The sequence below is a fragment of the Petaurus breviceps genome, unplaced genomic scaffold (assembly GCF_028583685.1).
Source record: "Petaurus breviceps papuanus isolate PSGF00001 unplaced genomic scaffold, PetGlider_PUasm1.0 90740, whole genome shotgun sequence".
NCBI lineage: Eukaryota > Metazoa > Chordata > Mammalia > Diprotodontia > Petauridae > Petaurus > Petaurus breviceps.
The window spans coordinates 337,754-348,669 of NW_027187330.1; positions in this window are offsets into that span (position 1 = coordinate 337,754).

The window sequence follows — 10,916 nt, forward strand, 5'->3', positions numbered from 1 at the left end:
GACTTGAGTTCACTGTGACCTCAGACACTATTTGTGTGGCCCTGGAGAAGTCGTTCAGCCTCTGTCTCTTATCATCTGCAAAATGGGGATAATAACAGCACCTACCTCCCAGGGTTGTAGTGATAATAAAAGAGGATCCTATTTGTCAAGGGCCTTGTACACATTAAAGTGCTATGTAAATGCTAGTTTTTATTAATATGCATGTAAAGTACTTTTCAGGCTTTAAAGCAATCAATCATCAAGCGTTTGCCAGGTGTCTACCTTGTGCCCAAGAACTGTGCTAAACACTGGGGATACCAAGGTAAATAAATAGTCCCCACTTTCAAGGGCATTACATTCTATCAGCAAAGACAAAATGTACATATGTTAAGTACATAAAAATAAATAGAACAAACACAAAATAAATAGTTGTTTGGGAGGGAGGGCCCTGGAGGTGGTGATCGTAGTGTTGGGAGTTGAGAGTGAGAAAAGCTTTCCTATAGAAGTTGATCTGGATCCTAAAGGAAGAAGCAAATTCTATAAGATAAAGCATTGGAGAGAAGGCATTTTAGGCATAGGGGTTGGTCAGTGCAAAGGTGGCACATGGGGGCACCTATTAAATGTTAACTGACCAACTGGAGATGGAACAGAGAGAAAGCTATTGTAGCTGGATGGTAGAATGCAGTAATTATACTAAGGCTATAAGTTAGTTTGGGACCAATTTATAAAGATCTTTAAAAGCCTACTTAAAAAAAATAGGGATTTGTATTTGATCTAGTGGCAATTGAGAGCCATTGGAGTTTATTAAATAGTATAATGACGTGGTCAGAATTGTGCTTAAAGAAAATAACTTTGTTAGTTGGGTGGAGGATAGCTTGGAATTTGATGAGAATTAAGGCAGGTAGACTGAGTAGGAGGCTATTGCAAAAATCTAGGTAACAGGTAATGAAGATGAGAGGAAGTAAGGGGTGACTATGTGACTAGAGAAACAGAGTAGGGGTCAGGAGATGTGGAGATAGAAATAGCAAACTTTGGCAATTTATCACGTGAAGAGGAAGAGTGAGAAGTTGAGGATAACATCAATATTATGAACTCTGGAGACTAGAAGAATGGTGGTACTGTTAATGACAGCAAGTAAGACCATTCATCATTTCATTTATTTTTTTAAAGCAATTGGGGTTAAGTAACTTGCTCAAGGTTACACAGCCAGTTATTTCTGGGTGTGGTGCTGAGTATCTGAGCCCAGATTTGATCCCCAGGTCATCCCGACACTGGAGCCAGTGCTCTTACTCGCTGTGCTACCTGGCCGCCCCTTTTCATCATTTTAAATGGAGTTTATTGTGGAGCATAATTAACCCGGGGACTGCCAGGGGTCATGTACCCAAATCAGGTAGCCCCAAGCATATATACATCTCAGGGTTTATATAGACAAAAGCCACAACATAAGTGTTAGCGTTGCTTAATGATTGTTGCCCAGGGGTCAGTTTGTTGCCCAACTGGAAAGTTCCCAAATCTATTTTGAGAACTGAACAGAAATGGGGGGCGGCTATGGTCTTCAGGTAGCAGATTTTGGCAGGTTTACTTGGCAGGGTTGCTGCCTAGCCGGGCTTTGTTGGGTTTTGGGCAGGTTTTCTAGGCAGCTCTCCTATGATGGGGAGAGATGGGGGATGTTCACAAAATGGGGGGTTACTACAGTACCTTCAACAGTAGGGAAGAGGGTGGGTTTAGGGGAGAAAGATGATGAGTTCTGTTCTGTTCCAGAACAACCAGTTTAAAATGTCCAATAGGTGGTTGTTAATTGTGGACTGAAACTCAGGGAGATACCACAATTGGATAGGTAGATCTGTGAGTCATCTGCATAGAGGCGATAATTAAACTCATGCTCATAACTTCACCAAGAGAGAAGAAAGTCTTGAGGGGTAAATACCATTAGAGGATATGATATGGATGATGAGCCAGCAAAGGAGACTGAGAATTAGTGGTCAGGCAGGTAGGAGGAAACACAGGACAAAATCGTGTTACAAAAACCAAGAGAAGAAAAGACAATGTCCAGGAGAAGGAGAGGGCCAATAGTATCAAATGCTACAGAGAGATCAAGAAGGGTGAGAACCAAGGAGGGACCAACAGATTTGACAATTAAGAGATCATGAGGCTGGATGTGGTGATAATGCCTGTAATTCCTGCCACCTGGGAAGCTGAGGCTGGTGGATTACTGGAGCTAGAGGGTTCTAAGGCACAGTGGGCTAAACCATTTAGGTGTCCACACTAGTCTGGCATCAAGATGGTTAGCCCTGACAAGTCCTAGGATTTACCAGGCTGAGTAAGGAGGGGAGAGTCAGTCCAGGTTGGAAATGGAGCAGGTCAGAACTTTGATGCTACATTGTAGTGCTGTAAGACATGTAAGTGGCTGCTGTACTTCCCACCTGGGTAAGATAGGTAGAGCTAGTCTAAAATAAATACACAGAGAGAGAGTATGTGACAGACAGGCAGACAGAGACACAGAGAAAGGAGACAGAGAGAGAAAAAACAGAGAGGGACAGAGAGAGGGGAAAGGGGGGGAGAAAGAAGAGGAGAGAGAGAGCACATTGGTAGCTTTGGAAAAAGCAGTTTCAATTCAGTATGAGGTCTAAACAAAGATTGTAGAGAGATGATAAGTTAGTGAAAGAAGAAAATGTAGAGTTACCAAGTGTAGACAGCTCTTTCTGAGCATTTGAGAAAGGGAGATGAGATATAAAATAATAAATTGCAAAGGAAGTTAAGGTCTAGTGAAGGTTTTCTTTTTTTAAGGTTGGGAGAGGCTTTTGGCTGTTTGAAGGTCATAGGAAAGAACTCAGGGAGGGAGAAGGGAGAGGTTAAAGATTAGGGGACAAGTTGATAGAGGTTGCAATCTTCTGGGGAAGATGGAGGTGGGTAGAATTAGGGGGACATGTAGAGAGGCTGACCTTGGCAAAGAAAAAATCTACCTCATTATCAGAGACTATAGGAAGGGAGGAGACATTTAGAGATGCTGTCAAAAATTTTTGAGATAAATAAAGAAGGATAATAGGGAGCACACTGGGAATGGTTCCAATTTTTGTAGAGTCAAAGTCCTCAGTTTGGAGTATGAGAAGGGGAAAAATGTAGGCTACTTAAAACTAGAAAAGGTTGTAATAGCTTCTGTGAGACCTGAGATAGGGAACCAATTAGGGAGTAATAAAGGGATTCCCTTGTTGAAATGAGGGCCCAATTAAACTTAAACTACACAAATTTGTAGTGTACCAGTTAGCATGATGGTGTGCCTTTCTCCAGCTCTGTTCAGCAGCATGTGAGTAGGAGCCGAGGAGATAGATGGTGGAGTACTCCATGGTTAGGGTTGAGCAAAGGATGAGCAGAGATATGACAAGACAACAAGGGATTCCAGAGGAATGTGTAGAGTTAACCTGTTTAATGTCAAGATATGGAAGTCTAGAAATTGGAGTCAGAACAAGAACAATAGCCTAAGAATGTATTGAGAGTGGAAAGATTAGAGGTAATGATGAGGAGGAAAATCAAATTAGGACAGGACAATTTAGGTCGGACATAAGGAGAGATGGAATAATAGGAAGTTAGGCTATCAGAGTTTTTGATCAAGGAAGTGGGTCACTTACTCTTGTAAACGGTAATACTGAGATCTTAGGTTTGACTATCCCTGTGTGTTGCTGGAGTGGAACAGTCATGGAATTTGAGGAGTTTGAGGACATGGAAGGTTAGGGTGTTTGAGGAAGCATCAGAATGAATGCTGAAGTCTCCTAAGATAAGGGCAGGAGCTGGAGAGGAGAGAAAGGCAGTGAACCAACCTGGTCCTGAACTTTGTGAGAAAAGAGGGAGAATGATCCCCGGGGGCAGCAGACCATAGCAATCATGATCTGTATAGGGTCAAAAGTTTTAATAGAATGAAATTCAAAGGATTTCTTAGTAATAATTATCATAATTATAAATGTCAATTATTAAAAAGACAATAAAATGGAGGATAAAGACTGGGGATCTAAAAAGAAAAACAAAGCAAGTTATAGAAAGAATGTTAAATAAAATAAGATTTTTAGTCATAACATGGAAATGGACGCATTAGAGAAGGAGTTTAGGATTACAGAATTTAGAGCTGGAAGGAACCATTTAATCCAATAAGCTGATTTTACCGTTGAAGAAATTGAGGCTTAGAAAGGTTAAAAAAAATACTTTAAGAGATAACAAGTCACTTAACACTTCTGGGTCTCATTTACCTCATCTGAAAAATGAGGGGGCTGGAGTGAAATGAAACATGACTGGAGTCCAGTCTGGATATAGGCCACTGAGGCAACTTTATTATTATTATTTTTTAAGCAATCTGGGTTAAGTAACTTTCTCAAGGTTACACGGCCAGTTATTTCTGGGTGTGGTGCTAAGTATCAGAGCCCAGATTTGATCCCCAGGTCATCTTGACACTGGGACCAGTGCTCTTACTCACTGAGCCACCTGGCCACCCCCACTGAGGCAACTTTAAATCAGAACATCAAAGCCCCAAGTTTGGGGAAGTTTGGGGAGTGAAAGGATTAAGGAATAATACCAAGGTTTCAAACCTGTATTACTGAAAGGATAGTGATACTCTTAACAGAATTAGGAAATTTGGGTGAAAGATAATAAATTCTGCTTGATATGCCTACAGGACAGGTAGTTTCAAATGTTGAATAGGCAGTTGGAGTTAGACTAGAGCTCAAGAGAGAGACTAGGGCTGGATGCATAAATCTAGGAGTTATAGGTAAAAAGATGATGATGATGATGATGATGTGGTGGTGGTGGTGAAACTCATGAGAGATGATGAAGTCACCAAATGTGAGAATGTGGAGAAAAAAAGAAGGGGACTCAGGACAGAGTATTGGGGAGTAGAAAGATTAGAAGTAATGATGAGGGGGTTTTAGGACAAGACAATATAGGATGGACATAGGGAGAGATGGAATAATAGGAGGTTAGGCTATCAGAGTTTTTGATCAAGGCAGTGGGTCACTTACCCTCATAAAGGGCAATAGAGAGATCCTGGATAATAGAGACACTTGTGTATGGAGTATACCTTTAATTAGGGGGCATGATATGGTTGAAGAACCAGCACAGAAGGATGAGGAGCAATCACTTGGGTAGAAAGAAAATCAAAAGAGATTTTTGTTCCCACAATGTTCCCACAACTCAGAAAGGAGAGGGAATGTCCATGAGGAGAGGGTGGCCAATAGGGTCAAAGGCTTCTAATATATCAGAGAGGATAAAGATTGAGAAAAGGCGATCACATTTGACAACTGAGATCCCCAGCAACTTTGAAAGCAGTTTCAACTATTAACTTGAGAGAGGAGACCGTTGTGCCTTTTATTACATACCCAGCCTTTAGCACAGTGTCTGGTGCTTACCACATAGTAAATGCTTGTTGACTGAGTGACTAGTGAGAAGAAAGGAAATAGAAGCAAAGAGAATGCAAAAAGCTTTTCCCAGGAGTTTGGCTTTGTAGGAGAAATAAAACAGGATGATAATTTGAGGAATTTGTGGGATCTAGTGAGGGTTTGTATTTTTCAGAATCATAGAGATTTAGAGTATTTGTAGACAGTAGGTAAGGAATTAATAGACAAGGATAATAGATAATAGATAAGGAGAGAAGAGACAGAGTGGAAGTGATTGTGGGGACAGTCTGCTAAAAGAAAAAAATACGGGAGGGAATGGGATCAAGAGTATACATAGAAGTTTTGTACCTTTCAAGAAGATTGCCTCGTGATCAGAGGATGGAGGAAAGGAAGAGAAAATAGAGAACAGTGTCAAGTGGTTTTAACGTGTAGAAAAGGAGTCACAGTAAATGGTTTCTGTTTTTTTCATCAAAGTGTAAGGGAAGGTTCTTAGTTGATGTTAAAACTCACTTCCTTCTCTGTTAAGAAATGGCAAACCGCAGATGTTACGTGCTCTGTCAGTCGAAATCGCACAATCCAAATGTTTCTTTTTTGTAATGAAAGGCACTATGGAAGATGGGGGAGGGGATAAGAGTTGTTGAGGGATGATTGTTATTTAAAAACAGAATATGTCAATAAATTATTTAAAAGGGAGCAGAGGATACTAAAAATCCTGTTTCTTAGATAGACAACAGCTCTTCATTTAGCTGTTTACTCAAGAGGCAGAGAGTCTGTCCGGTGCCCAGGAAACTGACACCAAAGACTGTGGGGAACTGAACTACTTTCATATTGACTCAGTAGAAATGAAACAAAAAGCCATTAAGAAATTGAAGCTTAGATGGAAGAGCAGCCAACAGATTCTCTGCAGAAAAAGTGAATAAAGGAGTTGTTTTCACAGGACAAATAATGTTAGTGCTGAAAGGAACCTTCAGAGCCCAGCCCCCCACCTTCCCATTTCTTAGATGAGAAAAACTGAGATACAGACCAAATGAGTTTTTGTAAGGTCATATCGTCTGTAAGTGCTAGATTCTGCGCTTGAAGCTTGGGACTGTATCTGAATACTCTTTCCTAGCACAAAGCTCCTTTCTGAGGATCACACTCCTTTCTCTTGAGTCAGACCCCTTTTTTTTAGAAAGGCCTTCAAGACTGTATTTTGTTCAAATGATTTTTTAAACAAAATATCAGTAAACAATTAGAAGTACAGTGGGATCAAATATCAGATAGTTGCATGACAATAACAGTGTGTATGATATGGAACAGACCTGTACAACTTGGCAGTTGTGGTAGGGGCCAAAATTAAAACAGGCTAAACTTCTTTGGGTGGCAGATAAGTTTTTAGCAGCTCACTTTCCAAGTAAAGGTGACTAGAGACAAATTGACAATGGCTGATTGCGGCCGGTCATGTGACAAATAGGAGCCAGTGGGCAGTGGCTGCCACTGGAAATCCTTTGGCAGGCTGCTAGCAGCCTTTGGGCTGGATTTGTGCAGGCCTGATATAGAAAATTCACAGTGATGTGGAAGGTATAATTGTAACCATCTACATCTTTGAAAAGCAAAGTGTATTAAAACCATGTATAGCATGTAGCTATATATAGCTTATATATATATAGGTTTATAATAAGGATATAGAAAGAGATAGGGACTGAACCTGTGGTTTTCCAGGTATAAGGAACTCCCTAATGAGAAAACTCCCTTCACCAATGTGGGTTGGCACATTTTTTGCAATTTGTCATCTTAAATAATTTTCCAGTACACTTTCACAAAGACACTGTGTATCAATGGACCCAGAACTTAGTACATGTACATGTACATGTAAGAGTTGGCATATATAGGCATGTATGTGTGTATATATACATGGACATATATACACACAAAGGATTGTCAGTATACATGTGTGTGCCTATACATATATACACACATATTTACATAATACATACAATGTCATGATATAGTATATGTGTATGTCTATGTGTTTGTACATCGGAGATTGTTGATACTTCTCCCAGTAACCTCAATTCCAAATTTTGATTCATCCAACTTAGCATTTTGTACTTAGCATAATGTACTCTGCATAGAAGTTAAATAAATAAGGTGACAATATACAGCCTTGTCATACTCCTTTCCTAATCTTGAGCCAATCAGTTGTTCCACGTTTGGCTTTGACTGCTGCTTCTTGGCCCGCATAGAGGTTCCTCAAGAGACAAGTAAGATTATCTGGTACTCTGATCTCTTTGAGGACTTGCCAAATTTTGTTGTGATCTAGGCTTTAGTGTAGTCAGTGAAGCAGAAGTACGTTTTCCTGGAACTCCCTTGCTTGCTCCATAATCCAGCATATGTTGGCAATTTAATCTCCAGTTCCTCTGACTCTTTGAAAACCAGCCTGCTCTTCTGGTAATTCTTGGTTCTCATATTACTGAAGTTTAGTTTGCAGAATCTTAAGTGTAACCTTGCTGGTATGTGAAATGGGTACAATCGTTTGATAGTTTGAATATCCTTTGGCATTGCTCTACTATAGGATTGGGATATAAACTGACCTTTTCCAATCAAGTGCCCACTATTGAGTTTTCTAAATTTGCTGGCATGCTGAGTGCAACCCTTTAACAGCATCATATTTTAGGATATTAAACAGTTTGACTGGAATTCTGTTATCTCCACTAGCCTTATTGTTAGCAATGTTTCCTAAGGCCCATTTGATTTCACCGTCTGGGAAGTCTGGCTCTAGGGATCAATAACCACAGTATCATGGTTATCAGTGATGTTAAGATTTTATTTGTATAGTTCTTTGGTGTATTCTTACCACCTCTTCTTAATCTCTTCTATTTCTGTTAATTCCCTACCATATTTGTCGTTTATCATGCCCATTTTTGCACGAAACATTCCCCTGATGTCTCCAATTTTCCTGAAGAGATCTCTTGTCTTTCCAATTCTATCATTTTCTTCAATTTCTTTGCACGGCTCATTTAAGAAAAACCTTCTTAATTAAGGTTGCCAGGAGAAATAGCAACAATCTCAGATATACCGAGGTCAGATATACCTCTTAATGAGGGTGAATGAGCAAAGTGTAAAAGCAGGCTTGAAACTTAACATTAAAAAAACTAAGATCATGGCATCTAGTCCCATCACTTCTTGGCAAATATAAGGAGAAGAAATAGAAACAGTATCAGATTTTATATTCGTGGGCTCAAACATCACTGTAGATAGAGACTGCCACCATGAAATTAAGAGACAATTGCTCCTTGGAAGCTATGGCAAATCTGGACAGCAAACTGAAAAAGCAGAGATATCACCTTGACAATAAAGGTCCATGTAGTCAAAGTTATGGCTTTTCCACTAGTAATGTATGGCTGTGAGAGCTGGACTATAAGGAATGCTGAGCACCAGAATCAACACCGTTGAATTGTAGTGCTGGAGAAGACTTCTGAGAGTCCCTTGGACAGCATGAAGGTCAAATACTTAAAGAAATTAACTTGACTATTCATTGGAAGGATAAATACTGAAACTGAAGCCCAAATACTTTGACCATATTATGAGAAGTCAAGACTCATTGGAAAAGACTCTAATACTGCAAAGGAGAAGGGGATGACAGAGGATGAGATGGATAGAAAATGTCATGAAATCAACTAACATAAGCTTGGACAGACTTTAAGAGATAGTGGAGGACAGAAGGGTCTTGTATGCTATGTTCCTTGGGGTCACAAAGAGTCAGACATGAGTGAACAAATGAGCAATAATAAATGTGTGTATGTGTATGTGTATGTGTGTGTGTGTGTGTGTGTGTGTGTAGGGCTAGGCATGATCATCTCAGGATCTTCCTTCAGTCATCTATGCTCAAGGAATGAAATACTAAGTAGAAATAATAGCTAGGGCCCAAAGCCTAGATTCAGCTTGCCTAGTGAAGTACACCCAATACAGGGGCCAAAAGTGCTCCAAGAATTCTAATACCATCTGAGGAGAAAGGAGAGAGGGCCAGAGGACACTGAGTTGAGCTCCTTTTGGTTTAATGGACCATCCATTCTGATATAGTTTTGACATAGTTTCCCTTGGTTTAGTCATCAAGGGGTAAAAGACCAAGAGAGTACCCAGAGTTTGCTATTTCATGCCAAAAGGACAAGGTTTTCAGGGCTGAATCACGTTTCCCCAAAAGTGGCTAGGGAGCAGACTCAGTATTCTATGAGATGTGAGCTAGCTGGGGTGGGGGTAGGGAGGACTGCTGTTTACCCCTTCCTGCATCCGCATTGCATAGATATATCTATATATCTGTCTGTATAGAGATCTGTGGTTTTAGATCACAAGTGAACTCCTAGTAAGGAAACTCCCTCTATCAAAGTGGAGGGACCCCTTTTTTAGTTTATAGTCTCAGAGAGATGCATGGACCACTGAGAAGTTACTGTATTTCACCACATAATCATCACCACCACATAATTGCTGTACCCTGTTTTTTTGGTTTTTTTTTTTCCTTTTTGGAGGGGGGAAGACAGGGTAATTGGGGTTAAGTGACTTGCCCAAGGTCACATGGGTAGTAAGTATTAAGTGTCTGAGGCCGGATTTGAACTCAGGTCCTCCTGACTCCAGGGCTGGTGCTCTATTCACTGCACCACCTAGCCACCCCTGTTTTTGTTTTTTAGTCCAAAAATTGGTTTCATTGTGTAATTATCGCACAGTATAATTCTTTTTGTCATGCTGCTTAAAAGGTAAACAGAGTAGCGATGTATTCACCAACGTGATATGGATATACATTTATTTCTTGGGCATTGAGAGCTGTGAGCTAATAATTTTCAGTGCATGGGCATTGTCAGTATTCAATTTTAACATATATTCACAAGTATTCCATGCATTCTAATCTTGCACCAAAGACAGTTTAATAATATTCACTTTTAACATATATTCACAAGTATTCCATGCATCGTAATCTTGCACCAAAGACAGTTTAGCAATAAATTATTTTTAAGTAATACCAGTACAATTTTTTTGAAGTTTCACATAATAGTTGTACCCCATTTTTTTGCAAAAAAAAAGTTGGTATAAAATCTGCTATGAATATGTGGTGGAACATGGTAAGTGACTTGTTCAGGGTGACACAACAGTATATGACAGAAGTAGGACGTAATCCCAGGTCTTACTGACTCCAAGACCAGCATTCTAACCTCTGAGAGTGTGTGTGTGTGTGTATTTGTGTGTGTATAATTATGAGATGTTACAGATGGACCAAGATCTGGGCCCAAAATTAAGAAGGAGGAAGGATTTGGGCTGGATCACACTTAGAGAAACTGAGAAATTTTTTCAATGATTCTAAACTATTTGCTTCCATAGAAGGGCATCTCATTAATGCTCTGTATGAATCAAAGTTGGTTTTAAATTTGATCCTGGAGGTAATAGGTTGCTGCTGAAGTTTTATTGAAAAGGACAATGACATGGTCAGAATTCTGCTGTAGGTAGATCACTTGGACAAGTAAGCAGGATACACTGGAATGAAGAGAGATTTGAGGCAGAGAGACCAATCAGAAGGCTATTCTAATAACC